Below are 12,483 nucleotides of genomic sequence, written 5' to 3'. Positions count from 1 at the left end.
TCGTCCACTGTAACGCCTAGGTCCTTTTCTGCAGAACTGCTGCCTAGCCATTCAGTCCCTAGTCTGTAGCGGTGCATGGGATTCTTCTGTCCTAAGTGCAGGACTCTGCACTTGTCCTTGTTGAACCTCATCAGATTTCTTTTGGCCCAATCCTCTAATTTGTCTGTATCCTCTGTATCCTATCCCTACCCTCCAGTGTATCTACCTCTCCTCCCAGTTTAGTGTCATCTGCAAACTTGCTGAGGGTGCAATCCACGCCATCCTCCAGATCATTAATGAAGTTATTGAACAAAACCGGCCCCAGGACCGACCCTTGGGGCACTCCACTTGATACTGGCTGCCAACTAGACATGGAGCCATTGATCACTACCCGTTGAGCCCGACAATCTAGCCAACTTTCTATCCACCTTATCATCCATTCATCCAGCCCATACTTCTTTAACTTGCTGGCAAGAATACTGTGGGAGACCATGTCAAAAGCTGTACTAAAGTCAAGGAACAACACGTCCACTGCTTTCCCCTCACCCACAGAGCCAGTTATCTTGTCACAGAAGGCAATTAGATTAGTCAGGCATGACTTGCCCTTGGTGAATCCATGCTGACTGCTCCTGATCACTTTCCTCTCCTCTAAGTACTTCAGAATTGATTCCTTGAGGACCTGCTCCATGATTTTTCCAGGGACTGAGGTGAAGCTGACTGGCCTGTAGTTCCCAGGATCCTCCTTCTTCCCTTTTTTTAAAGATGGGCACTACATTAGCCTTTTTCCCAGTCGTCCGGGACTTCCCCCGATCGCTATGAGTTTTCAAAGATAATGGCCAGTGGCTCTGGAATCACATCCACCAACTCCTTTAGCACTCTCGGATGCAGCACATTTGGCCCCATGGACTTGTGCTCGTCCAGCTTTTCTAAATAGTCCCAGACCACTTCTTTCTCCACAGAGTGCTGGTCACTTCCTCCCCATGCTGTGCTGCCCAGTGCAGTAGTCTGGGTGCTGACCTTGTTTGTGAAGAAAGAGGCAAAAAAAGCATTGAGTACATTAGCTTTTTCCATATCCTCTGTCACTAGGTTGCCTCCCTCATTCAGTAAGGGGCCCAAACTTTCCTTGACTTTCTTCAAGGAAAAGATCTGACGATTACACTCACAAATGCCAGTGGGTCATAGGCAATGTTATGCCTAGGAAAAAAAGAACCGCACACAGTAGTGTGATTTATTATTTATTTGTATCCCCGCAGCAGATGGGGTATGCCTGTCAAAGTAGGGCGGGATTTCCCTGTGGATTTCCTGTTATAAATGGAAGAAGCCCTGGGAATTATGGTTCTCCCATGAGAAGCTCTGGGTGAGGGACTGGGGCACCCACAAATTTCTACAGTTGGTAATTCCTCCGTGGTGACTATGTTGCTCCAATTCCAGTCAATTTGCTTCATCAAGACCAACTGCAGAACAGTTTATCTAAAGCAATTGTCTAGGGGCCTTCTGCCACTTTTCAGGTTCCGGTAAGTCTGGCGTGATCATCTAATGCACAAAACAATATTTGCTGTTCACTCCAAGAGCCTACATTCCTTTCACACTACTAGATCTTTCGCAGCTCCTAGATCTGTGCATAATTGTGTTAAACCTTTCCCAGCTAATGAGGGAAAGCAGCTTTTCCATACAGGGCAAAGCATGAAAAGGGGAAGACGCGATCAGACAGAAAGGCACCTCTGACTTGGCAAGCAGAGCCAAAGAGCAGAGACACACCCTAGGTTAACAACATGCCACTCCACCAGCTTCTATCTAATCTTGGAAAATGTCCTCCACGGCAAAGGCAAATGGCAAAGTGATTATGTGACTTGAAGAAAGGTCCTGCTCTGCTGTCTAGACAGCTTTGAAAAACAGCCAGTGAGGGTGTTCCTATTTATGAAAAATGCAGCTGTACATTTCTGCCGCCTTAATACAAGGGAAAGAAAAGGTAGAGGGAGGTCATTGGCTGCATCATGTTCATTGAGCTTGTCCCTGGGAATTTATTCCCCTTCGTTGATTAGTTTTATTCACTCTACTTTACATTTTCTCATGCTTCTAACCTGCCTCCCTCAAGAGTTTTCAGCCTCTTACCTACAGGAATTGTTCTGGGGAGGTCTGCAGCAAACCCATGACTGTCTCACATTCCTCTAGGGGAATGAAAGCCTGGGTGACATTTGGGGGGTTTGCTACAGCTAATGAACAATCACTAATCTGAAAGTTTGTTACCATCTTTTTGTGACCCAGCATAATGAGGCAGTACAAACTGGTTTAAAAGGCTGCAGCTGCCGACGCCCTTATAAATTGGAAGGTTATAGTGGCCTTAAAATGCAACCTTAGCAATTCCCTTCAAGTTTATTGCTCTGATACATTATTTAGGGGGTTGAGATTTTTTCTAACAAGATCCACCTAGGTAGATGTTTATCTCAGTACTATGAGCCTGATTTTCAGAAATGCTGAGCACCCACTACTTCATCTGTAGCCAATAGGAACAACAGGTGCTCAGCACCTCTTAAAATCAGGTCCCCTATGTTTCCCAATCAACTCCTAACTGGTTCCTGGAACTGGTTGATTATAAATGAATGACTACGCTGTGACACCATTAAATGTGTTAACAGCTCTTCATCAAGGTTTCCTGTGGGTCCTACAAAAGTAGAAATCAGGTGCCAGATACGTTCATCTCCAGCTTGTTCTCCAATTTTTGGGGACAAGCGGCAATCTTAGTTTAATGGTGCAATGAAATCATTAGGAATTCATAATGAACTCTGCTGCAACCATAAAAAAAAAGCAGGTCATTCCCATCCAGGAACACTTCAGCATGAGTCACCCAATGTTCATGTATAATGAATGAGATGACTGGGGGCAGCCTGACAGCTCTGTCTCGGGATTTGCCAACTAGATCTTTTAGGATCAAAAGAGCCCAAAGACTATCGACATTCCCGGAGTTATAGACTCTTAATAAGATGACCTTTAAAAAAAAGTCTGGCTGATTAAAAATAGCACGTGCTTATTTCTGACTAGGTCAAGAAAGACACAGGCAGGAGATATTCCGCCCTTGATAAGTTACAAGGGGAGCAGAATGAGGGGAGGGCATTCGCCAAGATAGAGTCTGCGGCAAGTGGTGAAAAGTAAGCAGAGGAGAAAAGTGATCTCAATTTAGGACTCAGTGCAGAAGAGGATAGGCAGGGCCATCAAAGAACATTAGAAGGATCGGCTGCCACTCAGGCACCAAGACAGAAAAAGGGTGTCCTGAAGATTGCTGGGGAAATGCCGAGTATTGTCGTCTACGGCCCCAGTCTGGCCAATATTTACACGGCTGAGCTTAATTTCACTCAGGTAATTTCATTGATTTAAATGGGACCACACACTTGTCTAAAGCTATCCGCCAGTGTTGAGTGTTTGACTGATTGGGGTTTCTGTGGAGACAAATGCCAAGTACGAAGGGAGATTCAACAGCATTGGGCAAGACTTTAGGGCTCTGGAAACAAAACAGGGGGTCAGGGCAGACCACTGTCTTGCAGACAGTTCAGGTGCCAAGAGTGAGTGAAGGAAGGATGACACCAAGCGATAGCTATGTAGATGGAGTAAAGAGGGCTTGAGTCACAGAGCATCACCAACACATTCTGTGATGAGGCCAGGGTTGCCAGGGAGACAGAGCATTACCATTCTGGGTGGAAAACCAATGGTGCTTGTTAGGAAAGGCTTAAACTGTAGACAGAGGCCTGGCCTAGGGATCCAAGCACAGGACGGGATGGTGCTTTAGGTTAAGACAGGATCCCCCTTTTGCATGGCTGAGCTTGCCTCTCCATTTGCATACTGGGCTGGCATGGAAGATTGCAAGGAGCTGCTTGTGTGTGGCTCAAGCAGCAAGTGACAGGGGGTGTAAGCATAAGCCAAAGCTGCAGGGCTGTTGACTCCAGGGCACCCAATCTTGCTAAGCCCCTTGCTGCTGCCCCAGTGTCAGCCAGGGTGGAGATGAGGGACTGCAGTCAGTAACTCGCTTGACATGTCTCTAAAAAACAACAACCGCAGGCATGTGATTTTTGAAACCCAGTTATTTAGCTCCCTGCAGGAAGCGCCAAGCAGAATTGGGTATGTATACTGCCACCTGCAAGGAAAATGCGGCCATTTAAGAACAGAAGGCGTCAATCCACTGATAAAATACTCCCAGAAATGGAGGGAAAGGTGTTAGAGTAACAAAGGGTCCTCCGCATAATTTTGTGTTGCTCCCAACCAGGCACTTTCCTTTGAGGACAGTGGTTGGAACAGCGGCTCCCATTTTCCCTCCTGCCCCAGCCCATTAGCTTATCCCACTCTGAACTTGTCTCCATTTCTGCACCTCTAACCTTGTGCCCACCCTTGACCCCTTCCCACCATGTCAACAAGGAAATGGCCCAGCCAGCACTCAATGACACCTTCCCTTCCCACTGCCAAAGGTTCCTTGTGTGACCTCAGTGTATGATTGTTCAGTTGCTATCTGTGGTTACAGCAAGTGCGATTACAGAATAGCATGGCCAGTGTGAGAGAGAAGAATGTTTTTACTTCTTATACCCTCCAAATGCGATCCTCTGTGATCCCAGCACCCCTCCAAACACCTCTCTGCACACTGTACCCCACAGCGCAGCCCTGGAAGAGCCCAGCACCCCTCCAATCACCTCTCTGCACACTGTACCCCATAGTACAGCCCTGTGAGAGCCCAGCACCCCTCCAAACACCCCTCCACATGCCTCTCTGCACTCCACACCCCAAAGCACAGCCCTATGAGAGCCCAGCATCCTTCCAATCACCCCTCTGCACACTGTATCCCAGAGCGCAGCCCTGTGAGAGCCCAGCACCCCTCCAAACACACCTCTGCACACCGCACATCCACAGCCCAGCCCTATGAGAGCCCAGCACCCCTCCAAACACCCCTCTGCACACTGCACCCCCAGAGCACAGCCCTGTGAGAGCCCAGCATCCCTCCAAACACCCCTCTGCATACTGCACACCCAGAGCAGAGCCTTGTGGGAGCCTAGCACAATTCCCCAACTGAAACACACATGTAACCCTGAGAAAGCCTTCCCCATCCCCATATGAAACACAAGGTACCTGCACCAACATCTCCTGTCTTTAACGGCTCCTGGCTCCCCCTCCAGCCCCTGGGAGTCTTTCCTCCTCCTCTTCCACTTCCTTAGGGTATGTCTACACTATAAAGTCAACCTATGTTAGGTCGACTTACACCACCACAGTCTCCTTGGGTCGGTGGTGCGTGTCCTCACCTGGAGCACTTCCACTGACCTGACGGGGCAGTGTGGGGAGCTGAGAACCTGGTCTCTCAGCTCTGCTGGCAGCTCCCTGCCCGGAGCCTGGTTGTCCCATAGACTCCTGGGTTCCCAGCAGGCTGCCCCCACCCCTGCTGGAAACCCCCGGGAGCTTCTCCCCTACTTGTACCCCAGAGGGAGCCATGACACTGACAAGACAGCACATGTAAGGGACACAGTGTCTACACAGACACCGCCTCGCCCTAACGACACAGACATAAGCCCTACGCTGCCCGTGGAGGTGGCGTTATGCCGGTGTTGTTAGGCACTTACATCAGCGGAAGGGAGGCTGTACTGTAGACACTGATATAATTAGGTGGATATAAGCTGCCTTATGTCGACCTGTGTAGCATAGACCAGGCCTTAGTCCCAGAAGGCCCTTTTTCCTCTCTTACTCTTCCCCGTCCTGGTGAGCCCAGGGACCCCTTCTCCAGCTCACTGGCTCTCTGTCCTTGTGAAAACTCTGGGGCCCATCCACCCCTTCTCTGCCTGTGTATCCTGTGGGGTTGTGCTTTGGGGATGCTCTGTGTGTGTGTGTGTGTGTTTGTGTGTGTGTAAGGGATGCCGTGGGAGGTGCCTGGCATGCACAGCGGGATGGCTGAGGCTCCCCACCCTGGCAGAGTTCAGGGAGCAGACAGCACAGACGGCGGCCCGTGGCCATACAGTGAGTGACGCCAAGGTCAGTCGCCTGCAGCTTGGGCTGCTTCTGGCTCCCATTCCTTCCTCAGAGCCTCCTCACCACCTCCCCAACTCCTCAGTGCCCCAGGGGAGGAGAGGTGGGCATCAAGCCTCGCTCCAGTCTGCACCCTCCTCTTCCAGTGTGACTGGCCAACAGAAGGGCATGGGAGAGTTTACTGTGCTGGGAAGGGAGGAGCAGGGCTCCTGTTCCCCGTTCTATGCCTGCACCCTAACCCTACAGTGCAGCTTTCGCAGGCTGGCTCAGAGCAAGCCAGGCTGGAGGCAGCCGAGTGACAGAGCTGTGAGGTGGAGGTGACACCAAGGGGTAGCTGTACTTGGTCATCTTGGATGTCTGGCCCTGCCAATGCTCCCTCCTGCGTCTCAGTTTCTGTGGTGGATCCCAGTGCTCTCTGCTCAGGGGCCCACTATGGATCTGTGGATCCAATCTCTGTGGGTCCATGGGCCCTTACCCAGCCTAAGGCTCAGTTCTGTGGATCCTCCTTGCAACTACCCCTGTGTTTACTATTAAAACCTTGGTTGCCTTATTTAACTCTTCTAAGCCTTTGGGAGCAAGCATTTTTCAGCACACTAAATCATGACAAACAAAGCTTAATGGGAACAATCTCCTCAAACCTAAACCCTGGGAAAGTTTGGACCTGGATCTTGGCCTATTTCTCTGCAGGGCAGTTCTGCCTCCTGTTGCAGTTTCACTGAGAGTCTTGTGATATTAGCTGTGTTTTTTTAAAGTTCCAGCTCCTGGAGTCATGTTATGTAAGAATCTCTGCCATTTTTTTAGGCAGGGCGGAGTGATAGTAAGAAAGGGGAATGCACGGGAGGAAGACAAACTGCCATATCCTTGAGTGTTCCCGTTCACACCATGGCAAACCCAATTTGCATTTGTCCTCATCTGTAATTTCTTTAAAAAACTGTTCTAGGTGTTTTAGGACAGTTTTTAGCAACCCATTCTCTCAAGACATCTTCAACAGAATTATGAGAGTTATGACTCCATCCATACCAGCAACTAAATTGTATTAACTGCAAATAGGTTATTAAAGGCAGACAGGGACAAATAGGTACAACAATATAGACACCCCAAACAACATTCTGGACAGATGTGACTAAAGCAAGTCCAAAAGTATCTTCTACTTATGATTTTCATTTAGTTTGAAAAAAAAAATTGCAGAATTTTATGATTTTTTTAATGAAATGAAACCTGAAAAAAAAATTATTTTTAAACCCCAAAATATTTTAAGTTCTAATTTTTCCATCCCCCTCTCCACCCATTCTCTGTCCTCCCCCTTCCCCCCCCCCGGCCAACTTTTTAACACTGAAAAAGGTCTGGGAAGACAGCAGGGAAAGTAAGGGAGGGGACTCAAAAAGTAAACCCAAACACTTCTTGGTTTTCCATCCACACCCTGGAAAATTTCAATTAAAATGAAAATTTTCAATTGGTCAAAAAGCCATTTTTCATAAAAAAAAGTGGTCTGTCAAAAATATTTTGACCAGCTCTGCATGTGACTGCAAACGATTTTACAGGTAATAGATCAGACAGACTTTTTGACTAGCATGGTCAAAGCACAAAGCTGCCAAATAATTTGGCTGTGTAATCTGAGTTACATTAAACGGTGGGTCTCTCTAACTTTGCCATGAGGCAATTGTCTTTGCAGTCCAATATGAGCCTTTGTGGGCCAAATGCATCCCTGATGCAACTCCATTGAAGTAGTTTTGCTCTGTGAAACTGATCCCATTGACTTCAGTGAGTGGGACCTCGCCCGATGTGCCTGGAAGAAGCATAAACATCTGAGAAGTTTCCTACCCCTCCACCTAAACCTTGACATTCTGATGGCCTTACGTAATTTCCCTGTTAGCCACCAAGAAAATAAATAAATCCGCTCCCCACGTGGGAAGACAGGGGAGGGGATATGGAAGGGAGAGAGAGAGTTTTGCATGGCTAACGAAGGTTCCTAAAGATAGGAGAGGTTAAAAAAACATTTTCCTAAAGATGCAATAAGACGTGGTAGGTTTTTTGAGAAAAGGGCGTTTGAAACAGGCACTTTATAAATATTTATACACAAGAAACTGTATTAAAATAACACTCGGGAGCTGGTTTGAACTTAGCCAGGAAATTCAGCATGAAAATACCAGTACCAGTGTCTCTATGGCAGTTTGCATGCTACAGACTCGCTGGTCTGAGGCCTGCTTTCCTCACTGTACAGAGTGACCTTTAGACAAGTGAAGGAGGCTGATTATTTGACTTAGGTTCAATTTTTATGTCTTTTGTGTCAAATGATGCAGACCCCACTCAGGCAAATCTCCCAGGAGAGGCTGGTCTTGTGCTTAAGGCACTAAACTGAGGCTCAGGAGAGATGGCCAGAAACTCCCTCTGGGACCTTGGACACGTTACAACAGCTCTGTGCATCAGTTCCCCATCTGTCAAATAAAACAGCTTCCTTTCTCCCAGCCTTTGTCTGTCTTGTCTACATAGGCTAAAAGCTTTCCAGGGCAGGCATATATCATTGTGTATGTCCAGCACCGAGTACGGAGAGCCACTGTGGTCCTGGAAGGCTGATGGCAGTGGTTCTCTCAAAGCACTGGTCACTGGGGGCATGTTGGTCAGTGAACAGCCCTTCCCCATCTCTGCTCAAAAGCCCTTTGTGCTAATTCCACACCACAACCCAATCTTCACACTGAGGGAGAGATCCACCCTGTTCTCAGGCCAGGGTCTTTTGTAAGGTGCAGAGCAGCGAGCTGCATGGAGTGTGTGCTTGCTGCCCTGCTCTGAAGGTGCGGCAAAGTTCTTTCCTCACAATGCTCTTCACGCTGTCGGCTCATTATAAGTCCTGGGCTGGTCGTCAGGAGAAGACTTGCCAAGCAACTGTTTTACTAACTGTTACATTCCCAGGGGTGGGCTAATCATTCTCACACGGTCACACTTTCACTAACAAAAGCAAGAACAGTCCATTTCCCCACTTAAATGTTTTTTTCAGATTCACCGTGCTCCCACTCCAGTGTCTGCAGCTGGGGTACTAGTCCCATGGGTTAGCAGAAGGCTCCATAGTCTTTATTTTTAGCCCCACACCGGGCTATTTAAAATGCAAGCTGCAGCTCTGGAAACTTTCATCACTTCCCTATAAGCACATTCCAGCAGACCTCCTTGATTATTCAGGCCTAGGCATTGCATAGCTAACCACAGGGATAAAGCATGGGGTTCCTTTCATTCACTTTCACATGCAAGGGAGTGTTGCACATTAATTCATACAAGCCCTTCCCTTTCTTCTTCATCAGGCACAAGGGCCCATTTTCTCTTCCTCCTCTGCGCATGGTTATCATTATTCTTCACTGACTCAATGTTTCAGAGTTTTTTCCTCCTTGTTCCCCGCAGGCAACACTACAAAAAAGAGCTACATGGGAGGAGGGGGAAGCATAGTTCAAAGTTATGCCTTTTAAGATAATCCTATCTGTGTTTCCCATTAAGGGTGAGCAGGTCAAGCTACACAAGAAGGTACTGTGAAAATGCAGAGTTCAAACCAGGGTTGGCGGTTCTGAACTTCACCCCAGAGCCATGCACCTGTTTCATACCGAGAGGGGACCCACCTAAGAGTGCCAACGGATTGCAATGACTTCCTGAGCCAAGCAGACCTGTCCCTGGGATGATACTTTGCACTCCTCTAATGCTGGCTAGCAGAGGATCTCAAAGCACTTTCCAAATAACAATGAATTAATCCTTCTAACTCAACCGTGAGGAGCAGCATCACCTCCACTTTACAGAGGGGGAAATTGAGGCCCAGAGTGGGGAAGTGACTTGCCCAAGCTCCCACAGAAGGTCCTAGGCAGAGCTAGAAATTGATCCAGGAAAGAAATGCCCCGTCTCCCTCTCTTGTGGTTTAACGATCACACTAGATCGTGTGGGGCAGTGCATAGAGCCTGGGAATCAGGAGACACCAGTTCTGTTCCTAGTTCTGCCACTGACCTTCATCACCTTTTTCTGTCTCGTCTATTTAGATTGCAAGTTCTTTGGGGCAGAGACTCACTCCATGTTTGTACAGCGCCCAACACACTAGCCCGCTGACGTCAGTTGGGATTAATAGTCAATGCAAAGAATGAGAATATGATCCTCTGGAGGCTACACTACTGCATTCAAGATGGAAGTGGCTACAATATACAATAAAAAGAAAAGGAGTACTTGTGGCACCTTAGAGACTAACAAATTTATTTGAGCTTTCGTAAGCTACAGCTCACTTCATCGGATGCATGCAGTGGAAAATACAGTGGGGAGATTTTATATACACAGAGAACATGAAACAATGGGTGTTACCTTACACACTATAACGAGAGTGATCAGGTAAGGTGAGCTATTACCAGCAGGAGAGAAAAAAAACCTTTTGTAGTGAAAATCAAGGTGGGCCATTTCCAGCAGTTGACAAGAATGTGTGAGGAACAGTGTGGGGACGGGGGGAATAAACATGGGGAAATAGTTTTACTTTGTGTAATGACACATCCACTCCCAGTCTTTATTCAAGCCTAATTTAATGGTGTCCAGTTTGCAAATGAATTCCAGTTCATCAGTCTCTCGTTGGAGTCTGTTTCTGAAGTTTTTATGTTGAAGAATTTCCACTTTTAGGTCTGTAATTGAGTGACTGGAGAGATTGAAGTGTTTTCCAACTGGTTTTTGAATGTTATAATTCTTGACGTCTGATTTGTGTCCATTTATTCTTTTACATACAGACTGTCCAGTTTGGCCAATGTACATGGCAGAGGGGCATTGCTGGCACATGATCGCATATATCACATTGGTAGATGTGAAGGTGAACGAGCCTCTGATAGTGTGGCTGATGTGATTTGGGCCTATGATAGTGTCCCCTGAATAGATACGTGGACACAGTTGGCAACGGGCTTTGTTGCAAGGATAGGTTCCTGGGTTAGTGGTTCTGTTGTGTGGTGTGTGGTTGCTGGTGAGTATTTGCTTCAGGTTGGGGGACTGTCTGTAAGCAAGGACTGGCCTGTCTGTGAGAGTGATGGGTCATCCTTCAGGATAGGTTGTAGATCCTTGATGATGCGCTGGAGAGGTTTTAGTTGGGGGCTGAAGGTGACGGCTAGTGGCGTTCTGTTATTTTCTTTGTTGGGCCTGTCCTGTAGTAGGTAACTTCTGGGTTTGGGTGTCCTGGATTTGAACACAGTCAGGCTCTGTCGAGTTGGTAAGTCTTCCGTGGGTAGACGGTAGTACAGATACACTGCTTCATATATCATTTTGCGGGGGGGTTGCCTCTAATCATTGCCACACACTTCCCAAGATCTTACTGTAAATATACCCATCAACATTAGATGTGCAAAAGAATTTTTAGATCTTGTTCAGCTTTGGAGTTATCCTTAGATGCAGCGGTGCCCTAGGCAAAAACTTTCCCTTTTCCTCTCCCGAGTCATTTGGGAAAAGGGTGGATTCTGGATTCAACAACAATCCTAAAATAGAGGCTAGACTAATAGAATGCGGGGGCATCTGGTGTAAACTGTCCATTGAGGCCAAAGGAGCTGTGACAACTGGCTCCAGCTGCTGGTGGGAGAAGGGTTGTAAAAACTATTTGTTTCATGTTCAGCAGGTTCATTCATTCTGAATTGTGATTTGCCTTTTTGTGTTCTCTTCCCACGAATATTTGTACAAATGTTTGGAGAGAAGCTTCTAATTCTATCAGTACAGATATATGTGCAGGGACACTCATTCCCATGTAAGTGAGCGTATTCACCTTAGCCATACATGTGTTTGTATGGGAAGTGGTCATCCTGCCACTGTGTGTGCTCGCACACTGGATTTGTGTGTTTGGAGTGAGGCTTGCAGAGATTAGCAGACCATTTAAAAATTGCTGGTTTTCTCAGAAAACGCAGTCTCAGTCTGAGGAGGAAAAGGGAGCAACCCATAAGCCTACATAGTTGTCAAACTGTTACATTAATGAACCAATTAGTTAAGTCATGCTCGATTTACAGACAGTAAAAAGCCCATATTCATCAAATAAACTGTTTTGCAACCAATAGTTCAACCATCTCTAAAGCCCTGATTCAGCAAGATACTTAAGCATGTGGCTAACTTTAAGCTGTGAGTAACCTGGTCTCTTCAATAGGCTAATTCATGTTCTTAAAGTTAGGTACATGGTTAAGTACCTCACAGAATCAGGACATAATGGGTGTTATTTTGTTCTTTCCTTCTCAATATCCTGGCTTTACTCTTTGCTTTCGTTATCTGTTTTTTAACTGTTACTTCTTCCTCTTCGTTCTACACTTTGTTTTCCTGCCTGAAGAAAGGGCCTTACTCAGCTAATTACCTGCCGGTTGGGTAGGATGGATTCATTAGGGATGTCGTCTTGGAACTCTGTCTGCCTAAATAAATTTGTAAATCAGGGAATGAATTTAACACAGAATACTGAACCTATGCCTGGGAAAGGGGGCATGTCCTAATTCAGGTATTAATAGGAGCTCTCTAAGATCTGCTTAAAGGAACTCCAAATGTTTAGTTGATGTG

This window comes from Caretta caretta, chromosome 11, assembly GCF_965140235.1.
Source record: "Caretta caretta isolate rCarCar2 chromosome 11, rCarCar1.hap1, whole genome shotgun sequence".
In the NCBI taxonomy this organism is placed as follows: Eukaryota; Metazoa; Chordata; order Testudines; family Cheloniidae; genus Caretta; species Caretta caretta.
Note: the sequence above shows the minus strand (reverse complement) of the source record.